Genomic DNA, 22,030 nt, shown 5'->3' on the forward strand with positions numbered 1-22,030 from the left:
AAATGAACTCAGTACACAGCAGTAAGTCACAGAGCCAGGATATTAATCCAAACAGTCTTCCCCAGAAGCTGTGCTCTACACAATACTGTCTATTGTGCTGGAAAAACTCCTCCGAGAGTTTCAACAGTTGCCTCTGAGCAGCGACCTGGAGGTTGGGGAAGGTGGGAGGAAGTAAGGAAGGTTGAGGCAGGAAATTACTCTCGTTGAAGAACTTTTTTGAGGACTATGACATTTTTAACTTTATCCATGTTTGCACCAGTTATCAATCTATTGTCTCTCAGCTCCAAATTCACCCTTCTTCACCAAGCTTGGTGATCCTGCAGCTGGTCCCAATATGCATTTCTCCGTTGAAAGCTGCTGCAAATATTAAGCTTTGTCCATAGAGGGCAGTAGAGGGACAGAGTGGGAGGCATGTGGGGATGGGCTAGTCTTGGTGGTTCTGGTGTACATTCTTTCTTTCTATGGAGCAGCTGACAAGCTGACAGAGTACATGAGAGGGCTACTGGTGGTCACCCTCCTGAGAGATTCCCCAGCCCCTTAGTGGGCCAGTTCCTTAGGATCATCACTGATACGTCCACCATCCATCATATGATATGTCCAAAGCAAAGATCTCTGTCAAGCAGTGCGCCACTTCCCACAGACTGGCCTACACCCTCAACAAGTTTCTCCACCATGAGCAAGTGCACTTTTCTGGGGCAGCCACACCCTCTCCCGCTAGCTCTCAGCCTCGGCTTTGGGGTCTGCCTTCCAAGTTCTTGTTCCTTCCTTGTCTTCGCTCCCTCTTGTGGTTGGGGTAGCAGCTGCTTCCTGCATCTGGGATTCCCATATTCCTCAGAGTTCAGTTTCACTCTTTCATAACATTCTTTTATTAGTTAATAACTTCTTCATATTAAATTTTCCATGTTCCCAGAGAGGAAAAAAAGATGGCAGATCTCCACAAATCAACCAGCAGATTAAACGCAATTTCATTCAAACTCTCAGCAGGGTTGACGTGTGTGTTGGGGGGCAGCGGGAGATTTTTGCTTGGGGAACTATAGTTAATTGATCTTAAAATCAATATGGAAGAGTAAAGGGCAAACACTAGTCGGGATAATTCTGAAGAAGAAGAACATGGCGGAGAGACATGCCCTATTAGATAAGGTACTAATTACGCAGCTGTAATAATTTATACCATGTGGCCCAGGTGCAGAAAACTAGACCAACAGAAAAGAAGAGCGAATCAAGATCTGGACCTGGACACGTGAAAAGTTCATGTACAACAGAGGCAGCACAATAAATCTGCAATAAAAATAATAACAGCTAACATTTATTGAGTCTTAACTTGTGACAGGAACTAAGTCTTTTAGATTTAACTCATTTAATTCCCCCAACAATCCCATAACACAGCTACTACTATTATTATTATTCCCACTTTACAGATAAAGAAATCAAACCCAGAGAGACTGAGTAACTTTCTCAAGGTCACACCACGAATGAAAAGTGAGGCTGGAGTTCAAGCAACCTGATCCCTTAACCCATTGCTTTAGAAGGGGAAGAATTTATTATTCAATAAATGGAGGTAGGACAACTGATTATCCATATGAAAGTGTAACTCGTTCCCTACTTCACACCATGCACAAAAATCAATTGCAGGTGAATTAAAGATAAGGACGAAAAAATTTTTTCAACTTTCCGAAGAGTATATAATAGAATATTTGCATATCTTACGAGTAGAAAAATGGGGCCAGCCCAGTGGCTACCCGGGTAAGTTTGCACATTCCACTTCAGCGGCCCTGGGTTCGCAGGTTTGGATCCAGGGTGTGGACCTACGCACCACTTGTCAAGCCATGCTGTGGCAGGCATCCCACATATAAAGTAGAGGAAGATGGGCACAGATGTTAACTCAGGGCCGGTCTTCCTCAGCAAAAAGAGGAGGGTTGGCAGCAGATTTTAACTCAGGGCTAATCTTCCTCAAAAGAAAAACAAGGAGTAGAAAAGGATTACATGAACACAACACAGACAAGATAAAACAAGCCATGAAGAAAACAAATTATAAATTTGATTGCATTAAAATATAAAACTTCTGTATGAAAAAATAAGTCATTTTAAAAGTGAAAACAAGCCATACACTGGAAGAAAAGTGTATATCCACTGAAAATTTCTTATCTGTAAATAACTCATGCAAATAAACAAGAAAAAGACTCCAAAATCAATAGAAAAACAGACCAAGGACTTGAACAAGGCTATTCACAGAGAGGAAAATCAAATGACAAAAGTGTGAAAACACGCTTAACCTCTCTAGTAATGAAGAGAAAACTTATTTTAAAAAAATAAAGTAGAATTTCACATCAGATTGTCAAAAAAAAATCTAAATCAGACAGTTGCAAGTGTTGGTGAGTATAAGAGGAAATGGGAACCCTCATACACTGTTAGAAAGAGTATAATGGGTCAAACTACCTAGAAGGGTAATTTGCATTTAAGATGCCCAACAATTCTGCTCCTAGGTTGATGGATGTAACCCTCAATGACTAATTTTCACTGGTGTATAGTATTTCATTTGGGCAAACTTGCTATTATCCTACTGATAGACATGTGAGCTGTTTCCAATGTTTTACTGCTACAATATTGCAGTCAACACACTTGTCAAGGTTTCTTTTTACGCTTAGGTGAAAGTTCCTCTGGATTGCTGTGAGGACAAGCTGTCCATGGAAACAATTCCCACCATTTACTGAGGGCTTGCGTGCCAAGTGTTGTACCTGCACTCTTTCATTTAAAAGAGTAATCCCTGTGTTACTGTAGAATTTAGGTCTCTTCCTGCGACCAGAAATTCCGCGTTGGTATAATCTGCAATTATAATTTTAGCCACTGGAGGGCGACTCAAGTTAACATTATTTCACAGCCAAATTCTGGAACCACAGGTTAGAGCTCAAAAGAAAACCAGGCCCCACCGTGCAAACTTATCCTTTTAGGGATGCAAAAAAAATCAACCTGGTTAGTAGGTGGTGGAGACTTGTCTAGAACACAATTCTCAGTTTTAAAAGAATCATCTCAGGATGCTATTAGGTATAGGTATGTTCTAAGATATCTCCAGTTCTAACAAATTAATTCTAAACCAAGGATTTTAAAAAATATCATAGATTTTAAATCTACACCATGCTTTAGACTTTGCTGTTTTACAAACCGATCTCAATTTCAAAGGGCATAGCTATCATTATGCTTTTTCTCCACTTTAGTAAAATATGAAAAGTGTTGGTTACTATAAAGTCCAAAAAAAACAAATGGCCACATTGCCCTGGAGGATGCATGCTTCGAGTGTGGAGGCTGTAGATATTCATCATGCCTGACTTGAAACTCCACCAAGTTGAACCAAACTGAAATCATTGTTCCAACCAGAGGGTCTCATTGGCAACAGACGCCTTAGGTCTTGGAGCTGTCACTGTTTCCACGGATACAGTGGGGAACACGGGCAGTTTCATGAAGCAGCCAGTTCTCCGGCATCCCCAGTTCAAAGCCCGGTGCCTCCCCTACATCCAGAATCACGTGAACGTCCATTTGGAAGGAGCGGGTGAAGAACTGGGTCAGCTACCAGGAGTGGTTGGAAAACATCAGGCGAATGCCTTCTTCCAAAATTTCTGCCTTCCCACCCACCCACCTTAACATTTTACTATTAAAAATCTTATTTGCTTGTATTTTTACTGAGATGTAATCTACAGATAACATTGTATCCGTCTTAGTTGTACAACATAATGATTTGATATATGTACAGATGGTCAAATGATGACCACACTGAGTTTAGTCAACATCCTGGATCAGAAAGATCCTCAAGGCGTGGGAGTTCCCTGGTTAAAAGGCCAGCTGCACGGGGTAATTAACACTTAAGGTATTGTCAGTATGTGATTTGAGGACCTGCCAGAAGGGGAGCAGTGAAGCCTTGGGTGGGGGGATGGCCAGGACACAAACAAGGAGAACAGCTCAAAAGAGTGCAAGTGAGAGACGGCCAAACACAGAGTTGCCTAAATGCACAGATTTGCCAGAAAGAAAACTACTTCCAGGACAAGCAAATCTGCACCTTATTCAGCAATCAGTATGGAAAAAAGTCCACCGGCAAAGAATTTGGCACTGCAGAGAATTTTTTATCTGACCTTTGGGACAATTTGAGCAAGGCCTCTAGCTGTTGCCCGCCTCAGTTTCCGTCCAGTATCACACTCTCTCCCTCACAATGGTAAAGATTTTGCCTTCAACCTTGGCAAGGAAAGGGAAGAAGTCTGTACTTTTTATTCTTACTATTAAAACTGTGACCATCATGGCTGGATTATCAGAATCTGTGGGTACTTTTTACTAGACAGTCTGCTTTTTTGGGTTTTTTTGGGAGGGAGAGGGGTTTATTTGGGGGTTTGGTGTGTGTGTGGTTTTTTTTTCGGCTTTTGGCTTTTGTAGCCTGGTGTCTTCTCTTTCCTTCATGTGTACCTTTGTGTCTTATCTCTCACCATGAAGACTATAAAATCATGAAGACTCTTCTCAGAAGCCTTCTTATCACACATCTCTGTTGGCCTAGAAACTGTACTTTAGAAAAAATAAATATTTGTGTGTCTCATTTTAAGAACAAAGTATTGCTGAGGCTAATCATTACTCATTTATTCATTCAAGCAGTTACTGAACACCAATCATGTCCCAGGCACTGAGGACACAAAAATAAATTTGCATAATTCAAGCCCTATAGCTGTTTCCATTCCACTCGGGGAGATAAACACTGGATTGCAATACAGTGCGCTGGGTGCAATAATAAGATGTCCACAGATAAAAATCGCCGGTATTCTATATGAAATATCCATATATTACCTCTCCCAGCTTCACTCAAGCCACTAGCGTGGTGAGAAGCCTTTTCTGTGGCTATCAAAGGTCCCATCTGAGACTCCCCCTAATGTCAGCAGTGAGCTGGGTGGTCCAGTGACCCTGGGCAGCTCTGAGGGCAGCAGAGCAGTGATGGAGAACTGGATGCTAAGCCAGACTCAGGGTATCAGATGGTACACTCAAGCCGCTTGGATCCTTCTGTAAAGAGAACATGCTAGAACCCCTTGCCTCCTGTCCTGGTTTCCAAGTAGAAGGCATCGCCCAGGAGGCAGCCTTGTCTGGTTTTGACGAAGTGGCTGGCAGCAAATTCCTCAGTGTGGGTTTGATTACAGTGTCCTGGAGAAGCTGAGCCCCCCCTCCGCCCCGGCTCTGCCTCTGGGTGTTTACCGTCTGCAAATTGCTGGAAACTAGATGTTCCGGCACGGAGGTGAGTGATCACTTTAGGTATGAGAGCCACCCTCGGGGCTGCACAGTGCTCACGATGTCCCTGGCTTCCTCGCCTGGAATATTGATGGGCAGAGGAGATAAAACAGATAATAAAAAAGCATTAGTGAAGGAACAGAAGATTAGGATGAGAGGGGGGAGGGGAGGAGAGGTGGGAGAGGAACAGAAAGGAGGGAAGAAAAGAAAGACGAAAATGGTGGGGCTCTAAGGTGCAGACACAAAATTAAAAAGTGGTCCTATCCCCTTAACAGAAGTCTCAGGGCAACATTGTTAACATCTTAACCTCACATCAGAAAGACTGCAAACAGAAAGAGCGGTGTCTTTGACATTTTAAATTCCCTTCCTTTCTTTTGGTACAAAGAGGGACTGCCCAAGTGTCCCAAGTGGGGAAACGCTGGGTCAGGCTTTCATCTTTGTGTCCTTGGTATTTAGTACAATGTTTCACATATATTAGGTGTGAGGGAGGAAAGGAAGGAAGGGGTAGATAAGGCTTGGCTTTTCTTTGTAGCTTCTGTGTTCTTACAACAACTCCCTGCTGTAATATGTATATACATATTGACATTACTATTAGATTACATATTTATACATACACACACACCACATATCCATATCTATATAGTAATTCTGGACTTACGTCACTAGAGGGAGGCAGAGGAACGTGAGAAAACTGTAGGTACTGCCACCCGTGGAACAGGACTGCCTGAGACTTGATCCGAGAAAGGATGCACTCCATTGACCAGCAGTGATTAGAAATCAGAAGAAGTCGATTCTTCTGTTTTGCCCTCAATTCCAAATGTGTATCCTACCTTTAATCAGTGTAAGCTGCACATTTCTTAAGAACTGATACGAAAAAAGCTGCTTATCGGCCAGCAATGCAGAATAGAGTCCAAGTCCTAAAGGGGCTGTCAGGTCCTCTGGCGACGTCTCAGCAGCCGGTGTGACTCAGCAGGAAAACGTGTAGGAATCAGAGCTTTGGGACCGCTGCTCCCCAGGCTTCACCGAGCTATTTGTCCTCCTAGAACCCCAGTTTTTCTTCATCAGTAAAACAGTGATGGTAGTGGTTTCCACCTTGTTGGGTTGCTGTATAAACCGATAAATGAAAAACTTCTTCATAAAACAGCAAACACCTACATGGATGTAAATCCAGTCATTATTATTAACCATGTGCTCAAGTCATGAGGTTGTCAACTTAGTCATGTTCTTAAAGCTCTCCAGTGAAAGAGTTCACAGACGGTAAGTTCTGGAAGGGAAGGAACTATGGCCACTGCTCTGAGCATCTAACATGGTACCTGGTAAACAGGTCATTTTTTTTTAAGTTTCTTAAATGAATGAGTAAAAACACTTACAGGTAGGAAACCATATAATTTAACATCTAAAACAAGGCTTTTTCTTTTTTTCTGAAAGGGAGTACTATTAGTAATTACTTCAGGAAAAGGGGCAAAAGCAAGACTGTCCCACTTACTATGCAGTGAGCACTGCCCTGAACAAATTATAGTATTAACTCATTTAATCTTCACAACAATCCAGTTGAAGTTGGTAGTATTATTAACCACATTCAACAAATATTTATTGAGCACCCACTACGTGTCCCAAGTCTTCTAGATTCTTAGGATACATCAAAAAACAACAACCACAAAAGCAGAGATTTCTGTCCTTTTTGTTTTTGAGGAAGATTAGCCCTGAGCTAACATCTGCTGCCAATCCTCCTCTTTTTGCTGAGGAAGACTGGCCCTGAGCTAACATCCGTGCCCATCTTCCTCTACTTTATATGTGGGATGCCTTCCACAGCATGGCTTGCCAAGTGGTGCCATGTCCGAACCCGGGATCCGAACCGGTGAATCCCGGGCCGCCGAAATAGAACGTGTGCACTTAATCGCTGCGCCATGGGGCTGGCCCCAAGATTTCTGTCCTTTAAGGGCAGGGAATAAGAAAGACAGACAGTAAACAATAAACACAATAAGTGAAAAAATTACATAGCATACTAAAAGGTAATCGTGTTGTGGATGACAGAAAGAGAGATTGGGAGTGCTGAATGAGAAAATTCAGGTACACAAATATGTAATTTGCCCATCCTCTCCCGCTGGTTGTAACAGAGCCCCAATTCCAGCTGGGGCGATCTGACTCCAGTTTCCTTTAACCTCAGTGCTGTTTCCTCTTTCAGGTCTGATATGCACCTAACCTTGCTCCGTATTCCAAATTCATCTCCTCCGGAAGTGGCAGAGAGGAGCACACAAAGTCTGGTGATCCTTTCTTGAACTCAACTCGGCATCCTCCCTCTAGGCCAGATGTTTGCCACCACTGATGACTTGATTTGGGTTACAGCTGAGCCCACCCTGGACGCTGGGCCCCTGGAATTGCTTGCCTACCAAGCAGGAATGAAGGCTCCGCCTAGAGAACTCCGTGTTGCTGAGTTTGGAGAAATGGCCAGACAAGCCCACCAGACAGGAGGAAACAAACGACTGCAAGGGGAAGGGCCGGACTTTCCAAAAGTCGAAATTGCTTGAACTAACACTGGCAACTAAGCAAACTTGAGCCACTGAAAGCACGCGATGGTGAACTTCCCCTGCTCTCCCCACACCCCGGCCTCCCCACCCTGCTCTCTGTCTCCTGTGGTGCTTCTGGCCCTTCCGCATCTTGTGACTCTGGCAGAACTCCAGGGTGGTTATTCAAACTGTCTCAAGACACCGAGGACCAAAAGAAAAACAAAGGGTAAGTGCAGCTACAGGGCAGAGCAGACTGCCAAGAGCGCTGTCAATAGCCCAGGCTGGGCACAGAGCACAAAGGGATCTTTAAATGGGAAGATCAGCGCCCAGAAAGAGACCGCGCCTGTTCTCAGCCTCTAAGTCTGCACTGTGTAGTGAGACGCCCCAGCCACTAGCCTTCACATCATCTAGTAAGTAAATCACAGAAAATATTTTTTGAGGACCTACTGTGTGCGAGGCACTGCACTCACAATTATTTACTGATGTGGACACTATAGCTTTCACAGAAATATCCGTCTTTCTCTAGGCTTCCTTTGCATATCTCTTAGGTTGACAATCTCTAGAAAGTCCGCAATGAAATTCTAGCTGGTTCCTTGCTAGACTGTGAGCATTCTTAAAGCAGAGAGGGTGCCCCCTTTATCTTTCTCTCCCCAGTTTCTAGTACAGACCAAGGCAGTTGGGAATGCTGGGTAAATGTCTGTTGAGCAAATCAAACTTCTGAATGAAGGCTCTTCAAGAAGCTCTCCACAACCAGCCAAAGGCTGGCTCACATGCCCACTTCAAACGTGTGAGAAAACATATTATACAATATTCTCACCGTTGGAAAGCTGGGTATGTAAAGCTTTTGACCTCCACAAAAGAGTATCAACGTATTTCTGCAAACCTTTCAAAATCTAAAAGTATCTACAAAGGCACAAAGTGTATGACAAACCCTGCATTTAAAAATAGGCACCATTTTTTTGAAGAACTACTAAGTTAGAGGACTTAGATTCCTTGATTTCAAAACTTACTACAAAGCTACAGTAATCAAACAATGTACTAGCCTAAGGATAGACATGGAGGTCAATGGAATGGCAGAGAGAATTCAGAAATAAGCTTTTACACTAGTGGTCATTGACATTCCACAAAGGTGTCAAAGCAATTCAGTGGAGAAAGAACAATGTTTTCAACAAAGGGTGTTGGGAACTACTGGATAGTCACATGCAAAAGAAAGAATCTGGACCCCTACCTCACACTATACACAAAAATGAATTCAAAATGGATCATAGACCTAAATGAAAGAAATAAAACTATAAGACCTAGAAAAAAATACGGGAGTAAATCTTCATGACCTGGAGGTAGGCGATGATTTCTTAGATATAACACCAAAAAGACAGACGATAAAAGAAAAAACTGATAAATTGGACTTCATCAAAATTAAAAATGTTTGTGCTTCAAATATCATTGAGAAAGTGAAAAGACAACCAACAAACCAAAATTTGCAAATCATATATCCAATAAAAGCCCAGTATCAAGAATATATAAATAACTCTTATGACTCAACAAGAAAAAGTAAATAATCCAATTTAAAAATGGACAAAGGGTTTGAATAGACAATTATCTAAAGAATATACACAAATAGTCAATAAGCACATGAAAAGACGCTCAATCATTAGGGAAATGCAAATAAAACCACCATGAGATGCTGCTTCACACCCACTGGGATAGCTGAAATTAAAGAGATGGACAATCACAAGTGTTGACAAGGATGGTGAGAAATTAGAACCACCATACGTTGCTGATAAGAATTTAAGATGGGGCAATGACTTTGGAAAACAGTTTAGCAGTTAAATGTTAAACATACAGTTAGCATATGACTCAATTCCTCTCATGGGTATCTATCCAAGAGAAATGAAGACGTATGTCCACACAAAGATCCGTACACGAAGCTTTATTGCAGCATTATTCATAATAGACAAAAAGTGGGAACAATCCAAACGTCCATCAATTGATGAATGGATACACAAATGTGTTATCCATACAATGGAATACCTTTCAGCAATAAAAAGGCATGAAGTGCTGATACATGCGACAACATGGATGAAACTCAAGACCACCAAGCTAAGTGAAAGAAGCGAGTCACAAAAGACCACTTATGGTATGATTCCAGGCTCCAGCCTAACGTCCAGCCTAAGCAAATCTATAGAGACAGATAGTAGATAGCGGTTGCCTAGGGCTAGGAATTGGGGCAAAGGGAAGTCACTGCAAATGGATACAGAAATTCTTTTGAGGGTGATGGAAATGTCCTAAAATTAGATTATGGTGGTAGTTGCACAACTCTGTAAATATACAAGAAACATTGAATGTATACACTAAAGGGGTAGATTTTGTGGTACGTGAATTATAGCTCAATAAATTCTGTTTAAAAAATATCAACTTTTGAGGAGAAAAAGACCTGCTTTTAGCTAAGGTGTTAAAGTCTAGCAAATAAGTGGAATTAATCTGAGGGCTACAGTACTTATAGATGGTTTTTTAAATGTAGTATTCATTTAAGTGTGATCATACTAGCAGTTATGTTCCCAGAGCAGAAATGATACCACTATCAATAGCTATTTGACATTGGGCAGTTTTAGTATTTGGTAAGTTTTTGTTCCTTGAGCTGGAACGTCTTACTACTTGGGGAGTCCATTAAGTCTTCATGCATCTTACCAATAGAGAAAATTAAAAAAATATTACAGTGTCATGTTTAGCTATGAAAAGTGGGAGGAGGGGAAGCAAAGGATAACTTATGAAGAATATACTGAGCATAGTTCATTGACAGACAGGGTCTCAGTGACACTGATAATAATGACAGCAGCACTGTCCTGGCACACAGAAGACCTTCAGGAAATATTCATGAAAAGAAGGCATGAAAAATGCATTTCTGGAGAAAAAAATTCCCAAGTGTTCAACCAATCTGACATACTCCTCCTTTGTTTCGAGAAAACAGATTATAAAATTTCCTGTGTTCTTGGAAGCGACGTGGATTTTCTTTCTCCTCTTGGGCTTTCAGTTGCAACTTCCTTTTTTCATCAGTTGTTGAGCTAAATTCATTTAATTCAACAGATTGTCCAGTGCGTATTCCTGTTGCAACGATTTGGCGCATATATTTACAACGAGTGTCTGAGAAAGCAGGTTCCCTGGTCCATAACACCGCCAGTCCCCAAGCTGTGCTCACAGTCAGGAACGAGGCTGCTCAGTGAGGCTGACAGCCAGAAAGCTGATGACTTGGTAGGTCTCTCCTGCATTTTTAGATATTTGCATTATAATTCTTCCCACCTGTACTCCAAATGAGAAAATTAGAGAAATGACGGATCTAGTTCAAGGCCCCAAGCCATCAATGGTATGTTGTCTGACCTTTGCGTCAGCAGGCGGACTGTGGAGACACCACACATCTCATCTGGAGACAAGGCCTCCCAACCTCAGGTGTGAGGCAGATGGGGGAAGGCCTAAAGAGTGTCAAAGTGAAACTCACTCAGGTCTGTGCTAAACCCCACTTACCACCAAAGATAAGGAATAGACTGAAGGACAGCTTCACAGGTAAACTAATCAGGTGGTAAGAGTCCCATATAAATGGCAGGAGCAGCTGCCTCTTCACATGCATTCCAAGAAATCATTTCTCCATGTTAGTATGTGGGGGATACTAGAGGTGTGGATGAGAGGAATTATGTGGAAATATACATATGCTGAGACCTGACCCCAGCCCTCTTTCCCTATTTAGCTCTCAGAAGTCTGAGTCAGGCCTTTACTCCTGGCAAGAGATGGGTTGAGTATTCTGTGGACGCTGATCCAGCCAAGAAGACAGAACAGCAGGACAGCCAAGGGAGTTCCCAAACTGGACAGCTCACCAGACAGCCCTTCTGGAAAGTTCTGTAAACACACGCCATCCACATGCACAAAGCTCTACCAACGTGATGCCCTCCCACTCTAAAATATCAGTCACGGGTGACCAGACAACCGAAGAAAATCTCTAGCAAGGAAGATAGAGGCAAATCTAATAAATAGAAAAAAGAAAACAATTTAGAGAAAACAGAGCCTATGTGTGAAGGACGAAATCAACTTCCAAAAGAGAAGCTCTCACTAACAGCTTTAGAGAGAGAACAAGAAACAAGAACATGTACTACATAAAAGTGAAGCTTGAACAAAAAAAAACCCAGAATTTTCGAAAATTAAAAATTTAATCATAGAAATGGAAAAAATAAATTAGAACACAAATTGCAGAAATATCCTATAAAGTAGAGCAAATAAAATAAAGAGATGGATAATAGGAAAGAAAAGATATAAAAAATCAGAGGATCAGTCCTGTAGGTCTGGTATCTGAGGAACAGGAGCACAGAGAGCAACAACAGAGAAAACGAGGAGAGGCAATCGCCGGGGAAGTAATTCTAGGAAGCAGATCGGAATTGAAGGACACGAATTTGAAGATTAAAAGCTATCACTGAATATCCAGGAGGATGAAAGAACATAGTCCCCGACCAAGGCATATTGTCACACAATTTCAGAACCCCAGGAACAAGAGAAGGTCCTACAAGCTTCCGAGTGGGATGGGGAACAGGTTATTTTCAAAGGCTCAAGAATCAGAATGGCATCAGGTCTCTCAATCACATCCCTGGAAGTTAGGAGCCGCAGAGCAACGTGTTCAAAATTCTGATGGAGAAGGATTCCCAACCCAGACTAGTATATCCAGGTAACATCCCTCAAGAGTCAGGAAAGAATACAGACATTTTTGGACATGCAAGGTAACAAAATGAAAAAAATGCACCCCCCGGGCACCATTCTCAAGAAGGCATCAGTGCATGCTCCACCAACTTGACAGAATAAGCTGAGAAGGAGGAACTCAGGAAAAAATGGGAAACAGAGGATCCTGCATCAGGGTGAGGAAGGGAATCCTCAAGATCACGGTGCAGAGACATCCCAAGATGCCGGCTGTATCCCCAGCATGGAGCTCACCTGGTCGAGGGGTGGAGCAGATCAGAAGGTTCCAGGATAGACCCCTTTAAGAAGATGAAATAGATGGAATGCTTGAAGTTTCTAAACGTCTTAAGGGGAGATTGAGAGAAAAGAATTTGAAGTTCTGTGAGTGATAGGTACACAGAAAACCAAGAAAATGAAATATCAAGCTTGGTTTAACTTCGGAGAAAACAAAAAATGTGTCAGAAAAGAAAAATACATAAGGTTTCACATTAGAGGAAGAGTATATGTGAGCGCTCTGTACTATTTTTGCAAATTTTCTATATGTCTCAAATAATTTCAAAAGAAAAAGCAATCATACTGCATGTAGCAGACTTAAAATGCTCCCTGTGTTAGTCCATTCAGGCTGCTGTAATTCCAACAGACACTTGTCTTATCACTGTTCTTGAGGCTGGAAGCCGAACATCAAGGTGTCTTCAAGATTGCTTTCTGGTGAGACTTCTCTTCCTAGCTTGTAGATGATGACTTCTCCCTGCATCTTCACATGGCAGAGAGAGAGAGATCTCTGGTGTCTCTTTCTTTTTTTATTTTTGCTGAGGAAGATTAGCCTTGAGTTAACCTCTATTGCCAATCTTCTTCTTTTTTGCTTAAGGGAGACTAGCCCTAAGCTAACATCACTGCTAATCTTCCTCCACTTTATATGTGGGTCACTACCACAGCATGGCTGACAAGTGGTGTAGGTCCGTGCTCAGGATCCAGGGCCATGAACCCAGGCCACCAAAGCAGAACATGCCAAACTCAACCACTACACCACCGGGCTGGCCCTCTCTTCCTCTTCTAATAAGGACATCCGTTCTACCTGATTAGAGCCCCACCCTTGTGAACTCATTTAATCTTACTTATCTCCTTAAAGGCCCCATCTCCAAACAGAGTCACATTGGGGTTAGGGCTTCAACATGAATTTTGAGGAGACACACTTCAGTCCACAACAGCCCCCAATAATCCCTACCTATAGCTATTCACACCTTTGTGTGATCCTGTGGTAAACCGAGTCATGAGGTGGCCCTATGATCCCCACCTCCTGGTTCACTCCCTGTGAGATCTCCTCCCCTTGAGTGCAGGTGGGATGTGTGACTTGCTTCCAGCCAACAGAATGCAGCAAAGTTGACAACAGAATGTGTGTGATTACATCCCGGAAGGCTGTCGTGTTGGTCTTGCTGGAGTCCCTCTCCTTTGTTGGCTTTGCGGGAGCAAGCAGCCATGTGAGGGAGCCCCACATGACAAGGAAGTGTGGGTGTCCTCAAGGAGCTAAGAGCAGTCTCTGACAGAAAGCCAGCAAGAAACTGAAGACTTCAGTCCTGCAACCACAAGGTTGCAGCCTCATTGCAGCTTTGTGAGACCCTCAACAGAGGGCACAGCTCAGCCGTGGCCAGACTCCTGACCCACGGAAATCATGAGATAATAAATGTGTGCTGTCTTAAGTCACTAAATGTGTGATAATAGTGTCATGCAACAGTAGATAACTAACACAAACCCCATCCTATTAAATGTGGTCGGACCTAGTGACTCACTTCTAAAGCCTAGAATAGAAAAGTGATGGAGTGTCACTTCTGAGATATGGTGACAAAGACTGACCCGTCTTGCTCTCTCCTTCTTTTGCTCATAGGGAAGGCAGCTGCCATGTTGTGAGCTGCCCTATGGAAAGGTCCAGGTGGTGGAGTTGATGTCTCTTGGCCAACAGCCAGCAGGGACCTGAGGCCTGCCAACAGCCATGTGAGTGAGCTTGGAAACAATACCCCTTGGGTTTATCCTTGAGATGACCCCAGCCCCGGCCAGCAGCCTTCATGACAGCCTGTGAGAGACCAAGAGCCAAAGGTCCCAGCTAAGGCATACCTGGACTCTTGACTACAGAAATGTTGAGATGATAAATGTTTCTTGTTTTAAGCTGCTGAGTTTTAGGGTAAATGGTTAGGCATAAGTCAAAACTAATACAGTATACTACATGGCTCAGCATGTAGATGGTCCTAGTAAAGTAAACACTAAAAATTCAACTGACCGAAACTTGAGACAACACGGGATGAGGAAGATGTGAATGCACAGTGGGAGGTGGTGGGAAAGAGTTAAAGGGGGAAGAAAAAAATGGTGTTGAGGAATAAAAAACAAGGAAGTAGAAATAAATGGTAAAAGCAGTAAAAGTGACAGCCTCTGCAAAGAAGATAAGAGAAGGGGAGGATAGGGAAATGTTGTTTTTATTATGAACCTAATACAACTATTTGACTCTTTAAACACAGTGTGTGTATAACTTTGACAAAAATTTAAGCTTAAAAAGATTTCTCACCACACAATTCAGATGTGATTCCTTTTTTTCATCTTGTCTCATTGAAATTGCTTTTTCTGTCTTTCACGGAGTGGAAAGACTTGGGCAGTGTTTCTCTGAGAAACTTTCCTTTCTATTATGTTTCAACCCTTGAGTCCGCACGCAATCTTTTCTAATGTTTACAACCTCAAACTTTTTCATTCTGTATCAAAGCTTCTATTTTCCTAAATCCCTAATCCTTTTGTCCATTTTTTTCTTTTCTTTGGCTTCGTGGATGTGTGTGTGTTTGTGTGTGTGTGCATGCTCCACACTGGGTCCTTTCCATTTCTTCTTTCTTCCTAATGAAGAAGGATTTGTAGAGTCTTAACATCCCCCCTAGTGCCTGGCACAGAGAAGGGAATCAATGTCTGTTATATACGTGAATGAGCCTCTGAATGGAGCACCACAGAGGCCTACGAAGTTCAAGAATTGGTGGAGCTGAAGGAGAAAGGGTGAGAAAACGCCCTTGGCTAAGGAGCCCACTTAAGCCCTTGTGAGCAACTGTGGTTGTTTGGCTTCCTGGCAAACTCCATGAGGCAGCACCAGGAGGCAACAAGTTGATAGCCAAAAGGAACAGAAAAGAGGCCAGGACTACAGCCAAAGAGATGTTATGTTCAACACAGGCCAGCGATCAGCTCTGCAGTGTCATGGAGGAAGAAGTACTTGTCACTAAAGATGGCATCCTCCCCTCCAAAACAAACAAATAACAAACCAGGGCAAGGGAGGGAGGCCAGGGACGGGAAGCAAGGAGCCTCCAGAACAACAGGACTTGACTTCTGCATGGGGTGGTACTGTTGACCAAAGCCAAGTCAAGGAAACTCTCCCCAGCCAGCTAGGCAAATTCCTGTTAATCTGGGTCCTTGGACTGCCAGGAATTGATGACTCTCCTCTTTAGGAGTTATGAGGTTCAGAGACTGAAGAGAACTATTTACTTCTCGAGAGCCACCTGGGACCTTAGACATCATCTATCTAATCCAGAGCCTTTCAGATTCTTTGATTGGTGTCTGCCTGTCTCTCTGAGCCACCAGCTCGAGGGGTGCAGTGTCTTCGTCTGTTTTTGTTCCTCATTGATTTTCCAGCATCACACTCAGTGCCCGGAACATAACAGACACCCAATAAATATTGGACGAATGAATGAATGAATGAGATCCCTGAGAGCTTGTGATGGTTAATCTTGTGAATCAACTTGACGGGCCACAGGGTCCCAGATTAAACATTATTTCTGGGTGTGTCTTTGAGGGTGTTTCCAGATGAGACGAGCATTGAATCCGCAGATTCAGTAAAGCAGGTTGCCCTCCTCAATGTAAGTGGGCATCATCCAATCTTTTGAGTGCCTGAATAGAACAAAAGGCAGAGGAAGCAGGCATTCACCCTTTTTCCTGCCTCATTGTTTGATGGAACATCTCATCTCCTCTTCTCTGGCCCTCGGACTTGGGTTTGCGCCATCAACTCCCTGGTCACCGGATCTCCAGATTCGGAATGAATTACACCACCGGCTGGCTCCCCTAGGCCTCCAGTTCGCAGACTGGCTGGTCATGGGACTTCTCAGCCTCTCCAGTTGCATGAGCTAATTCCTCATAATCGATCAATCAATCTATCCCCCTCTTTCTCCCTCTCCCTCTCTCTCTCTCGCTCTCTGGTGATGTGACTGAAAACGAGCTGCTCAACCTCCCCCACGCCTACCTTGATCGTTCTACCTCCTCAGAGAGCTGCTCCTGGGATGGAGTGAGATAATACCTTAACAGCACTTAGAAGAATGTCTCAGGTAAAGTCAATTCTCCACAAATGTTAACTATCATTGTTAAAACATAGTGCTGCTCCTTTAACACACACACACACACACACACACACACACACACACACACACTCACACACACGCGCGCGCAGTTAACACTATTCATGGTTCATCCATAGAGAGCAATCAGCCCTTCATTAACACAAGGGCTGAGCTAATCTGATCAGTATCCATGACCAAGTCTAGCAGTTAAACAAATGAATGCTTTATGCCTTAAAACAGTTGCGCAACTAACATTGCTGCTCTTAGAAATAGTACTAAAAATAACAAATCCTACCATTTACTGGAGACACAAGCTTCTTTTCACACATCCCTCCTTGACTGTCCAGCATAGGCTGTGTGACGTGCCGACGTTTCCTGCCTCAGTAGCACGTTTTACTTCCCCTTAGCTGCGCTCTAGTTATTTGCACAGGATCCAGCTTTCTCTCCAGACCAGTGCTATTCAATAGAAATATAATGAGAGCCATATATGCAATCTTAAATTTTCTAGTAGCCACATTCAAAAAACTGAAAGAACAAGTGATATTAATTTCAATAATACATTCTATTTAACCCATTATGTGCAGTATATAATTGGTCCAACATGTAATCAATATAAAAAATTATTACTGAGATATTTTACCTTTTTTTGTACTAAGTCTTTGAAATCGGTGTATATTTTATGCTTCCAGTACATCTTCATAGGAACCAGCCACATATCAAGGACTCCATAGTCAGAAGTTGCTAGTGACTACTAGGGCACATCTCAAAGGGCCCACAAGGGTAGGAACCTTGTCTTTTCTGTTCACTTTGTAAACTCGGGGCCCAGCACAAGGTCATTATATAACATAGTATACAGAAGGAGCTCAATAAGTGTGTGTTGGATGATTGGATGGATGGACGAATGAATGGGATTCTAAATGCATAGTTGATATAAAACATTGACCCTCTGGTCGTAATTGTGAAACAGATCTGCATTGATCAGCAGTGTCACCATGATCCAGCAAGTGGGCAGTGTCATTCTGTTGTCACTTGTGTTTCTAAACAGAAAGATAACAGGCTTCAGTAGAGAGTAAAAAATAAAAATGTTTACCAAAACCATGTTCTATAGTGACCTGGAGTTCTTTTCAAGATATGTCGAGTTTTCCCATCTTTGAAGGTTTGGGAGGGGAGGGGGGTGGTACAGCACGAGAAAGTTTGAATCCTCACCCTGTCTCCCTCCAGCTGTGGGAACTTAGGCAAATCACTTCACCCTTTTATATCTCAGTTTCCTCATCTGTAAAACCTCATTACGTTGCTATTGTGAGGGAGCAGAATTGGCCACCCCAAAACACGTCTCTTTGGCTTGATTATTTTTAAGAACCAAAGACTCTGAAAGAAACTTTGACCATCCCATTAACTTCCTGAAAGAACTGAATATAGAAGGGCTGTTCCCGGAAGGAGCTAACACTGTAAGATAACTATAGGATGATACAAACCAGATGCGATAGACAAGGAGGAACCTAACAAGGGCTTTTTAATCAAAGTCCTCTCCATCTCTCATTTTCTTTGCAAGGCATGGTCAATTTTTGTTTATCAAACACTTGTTTTTCCATCTCCACGTAAATTGCCTCCCTCCCCTTTGAAATCCCAAACCACTATCCCCAACATCCTCCTTTGTCCTGAGCTGAAGATGATATTTAAGGTAGTGGCTTCTGCCACTTTGGTGAGCTACTCAGTTTTCCTGGGTTTCTTCCATGCATACACGTTATTAAACTTTGTTTGATTTTCTCCTGTTAATCTGTCTCATGTCAATTTAATCCTTAGACCAGCCAGAAGGACCTACAAGGTAGAAGAACAGTCCTTCCTCCCCTACCCATGATGGTCAAATAAAATAATCCAGATAACATCCTTAGAGTAAGGCTTCAATGAGGGTGAGAAGATCTTCTTCTTATTTCGCATCCTCCAAGGCCCTACATTGGCTTTTCTTTTCCCACTGCTGCAAATTAGAACTCAGGGCCAATGTAGCCACCAGGGCCTCTCACCTATCCAGTTTCCTTGGCACTCACTTCCTCTTTTCTTCATCCTCTTTCATCGTTCAGTCTGCCAATATTTGATCTTTTCTATTTGTCTTTTCTACTTACCTTCCTAGTTCCAGGACAACTCATTCACTAGCCAGGTAACTCTCCCAAACTACCTCCATGTCGCCATCCTCCTTAAGATACCTTGGGTAATCAGTCAGAGAAGGTAGGTTTTCCCTCAATTTGCTATCATATTCTTGAGGAACAGGACGGATGAAATTCTCACCTGTGTCTTTATTCCCCTCTACTCAACAGCGCACCTTAGCTATCACTTGAGTGCAGAACCAGTCTCTGTCCAAGAGCCAAAATGATCCCTGAGAATGCGAGGTCGAACTGCATCCAGGACTATGGCCAAGAGGCAGCTATGGGAGAGGCCAGAGTAGCTAAGGACAAATGTCACTGGCCTGTGAAAGACACCCAGAGAGCCTGTCTATGAGAGCCGAAAACCCACCTCCTTTGTTCCGTTGGAATTTCCACTAAACAAGCCATCCCCAACTTCTCCTTCTAGCTGACTCCGTCCTTCTAATAGATTCTCACCTAAGGAAGGAAGGCTAGCTATTCTTTGAGCCTGAGAGGGCCACAAATCCACAAGTCACGTATCTGTAAGCTGGCTAGCAAGCCGTAAAGTAACTTGACTCAGTGCAAAATATATGCCCAATAAGTGTGACAGTCATTGGTTAAACCGACTAGTTCGTCTCCTGATGAGATTTGGTGTAAATAATTGGCTCATCAGGAAGAGGAAGCCAAAGCAAAGACATGTGGAGAAGCAGCTCCACCATGATAAAGAAAACCAGGGTCTTCACTCTCCATGCCACCGCAGCTCTTAGGAGGCAAACTGAGTGAGAAAGGAGAACGGGGTGAGTTTGTTCATAGCTCCTGGTTACACTTCCAAACCTTCTGCAACTTTACAATAAACCCCTTCATAGCCTGTGCTCCCTAGAAAACAAATCCTGAGGCAAATGTGAGATGCTGATGCTTTATGGACAGGTGGGTGCCATCCCAGGGCAGCAGGAGCGGGAGGGAGGGAAGGGAAGGGAAGTGAGAATGTGGGAAGAGCAAATACAGGTGTATGCCCCCCACTGTCATGGCCTCAAAAGAAAACACAGCTGGTTGTGCAGTCATGTGGGACATTTCGGGGAAAGTCTGACGGCATCACTGCACAGCACCCATCAGGGGTGGGGGTAGGAGGGAGGCGGGGAGGGGAGGAAGAGGAATTTGCATGCCAGCTGCTTCCGATCTCCGGTCTCACTGGTCAGGGCTCAGGGCAGGGGCATTCAGTCTCACTACTCTCCACCTCATACCTTCAGATTGTTTTCCCCTCCTGGCATGTGAACCCACCTGCACTTCCAGGTGGAGTCCCTGCAGTCAGCAACTGGGCGCCTGGATCCCAATGCCCACAGCGCCGCACCTCCCCTCAGTCTGGATGTGCAGGGAGTAGCCGGGGCCACCCTGAGACCATCAGGTTGGGACTGCGGATTAGACACCAGAGCCGCCCCATCTGCCACCACTGAGAGAGCAGATGAGGGCTGGAGAGGGAAGGCAGGTGGGCCGGGTGAAACCAGGAGATGCCTGCATCCACGCAGCCCAACGTACCCCTTTTTAGTGAGGTGAGGTGAGTTGTACTTTCTTACCATTCAAAAAGCCTAACTCAAATTTGACAATGTTATTATCACCCTCGTCATCTCATCATGCCCCCTCACCTCAGTGCCAGCTACGATGACTTCCAAAATCAACTCAAGAAGAAGGCTATTATAGCTTCACACATTCCAGATTCAAGTCATCTTATTAGATAGCAGCACCATGAACCATCAAAACTTCCCTGAATGCAACATTTCCAAATGCAGAGACTCCCTCTTCCATCCAGAGACAAAGCATTCCTGGTCAGACGATGGGCCCGATAACTTTATTTGGAAAACATGATTGCTGTCATCACAGCACTGTGGGATGCCAAAGGCAGCGGGTTCCCCAGTCCCAGAGGCTTTACCTTCTTGTTGGAAGATGTCTACAAAAACTTTACAAAGCTTTTCTTTTTTGATATTTCAAAGGACACAGCCTGGACAAGGATATGTAGAATTCAGTAGGTTTCATTACATCAAGTTGCATGAGGATGTGGATATAAGGGACGCTGTGTGACGCAGCGGGGAAATTTATACGAGAAATCAGGATGACTGGCTTCAGGTCCCTGCTCGGGCACTAACAGTGTGTGATGCAGGATATACCAGTGAACCCCTTGGAGGTCTCAGTGTCCTCCTGCAGAAAGGGAGGCAGTTAGCACAGATCTCCAGAGGGCTAGCATCCTGTGATTCTGTCTCACAGTGACTGAGCAAAAGAAAGCTCTCTCCTTTCAAAGGCTCTCACTCCAGCTTTCAAAAATCTGGAATTCCCTGAGTTCAAAATTGAGAGGCACAGCGCTTGCCTTCCGCTCTTCTTTCCGATGGAGCACACAACATTCTAACCAGGCCACAGATGGCATGGCAATGCTAATGGTTCACTGAGTTTCCTTTGATTCTAAAGGTTCCCTGGACTGGCTTCTCCCACAGGAACCCAGGAAGCCTCCCTCCTGGGTGTCAGGTTGTCTGTCTATACAGCAGGCTGAGTAGTGCCTACTGAAACCCCACAGGAGAACCCTACTTTGGGGATGCTACCCCTCAAAAGTGTATACATAGAGGGTTCATCTTAAAATACCTGGAATTCTGCTAGTTCTGCCCATCAGTTCACCATAAGAAAAACATAACCACCAAAAAGGCAGAATCAAAGATCAAATAAAACAAGAAAGAGAAGATTGGGCTCCACAGACCCGAGGCACAAAAGTAGGCTCGTGAGCCATGTGGGAGGGATGGGATAGGACTCGCATACCGTACAAAGAGCGTGGAAATGAAGCTCACCCATCTCTTAGACTCAGGAGTTGTCAGTGAGGGTCAGAAAGCGAAGTCTGAGAGCTGCAAACCCATCAACGTCTTTTTGAAATCCCATTTGGGAAATGTTGACTTGGAGGGTGGGTCATGAAAATGTCATTCACTTCCACGTAGGGTTATGTCAGCTTTAGCAAGTATTAAATATAGTACCAGCTATGAATGGCTTACCCAGCCTTGAAGGAAACAGACACTAACTCTGGATAGAGCTTAGAGTTTCTTACAGGTACATGTGGAAAGCT

At 43.6% G+C, this 22,030-nt stretch overlaps 2 long non-coding RNA genes across 2 annotated transcripts in view; both read right to left on the reverse strand.

Annotated features, from left to right (window-relative positions):
- Positions 1 to 7: 7 nt before the first annotated feature.
- LOC138921369 (uncharacterized) lies at positions 8 to 6,049 on the reverse strand. The gene is made up of 3 exons (XR_011433884.1): positions 5,909 to 6,049; positions 5,218 to 5,330; positions 8 to 145 (listed from the first exon to the last, which is right to left on the reverse strand). It is a non-coding gene; the product is annotated as an uncharacterized lncRNA (long non-coding RNA).
- Positions 6,050 to 17,141: 11,092 nt separating this feature from the next.
- Positions 17,142 to 22,030, reverse strand: part of LOC111771207 (uncharacterized) — a 30,331-nt gene continuing 25,442 nt past the window's right edge. The window contains exon 3 of the long non-coding RNA XR_002804899.2: positions 17,142 to 17,275. This is a non-coding gene — a long non-coding RNA (uncharacterized lncRNA). The remainder of the gene's footprint in view (positions 17,276 to 22,030) is intronic.

This window comes from Equus caballus, chromosome 29 (assembly GCF_041296265.1).
Source record: "Equus caballus isolate H_3958 breed thoroughbred chromosome 29, TB-T2T, whole genome shotgun sequence".
NCBI lineage: Eukaryota > Metazoa > Chordata > Mammalia > Perissodactyla > Equidae > Equus > Equus caballus.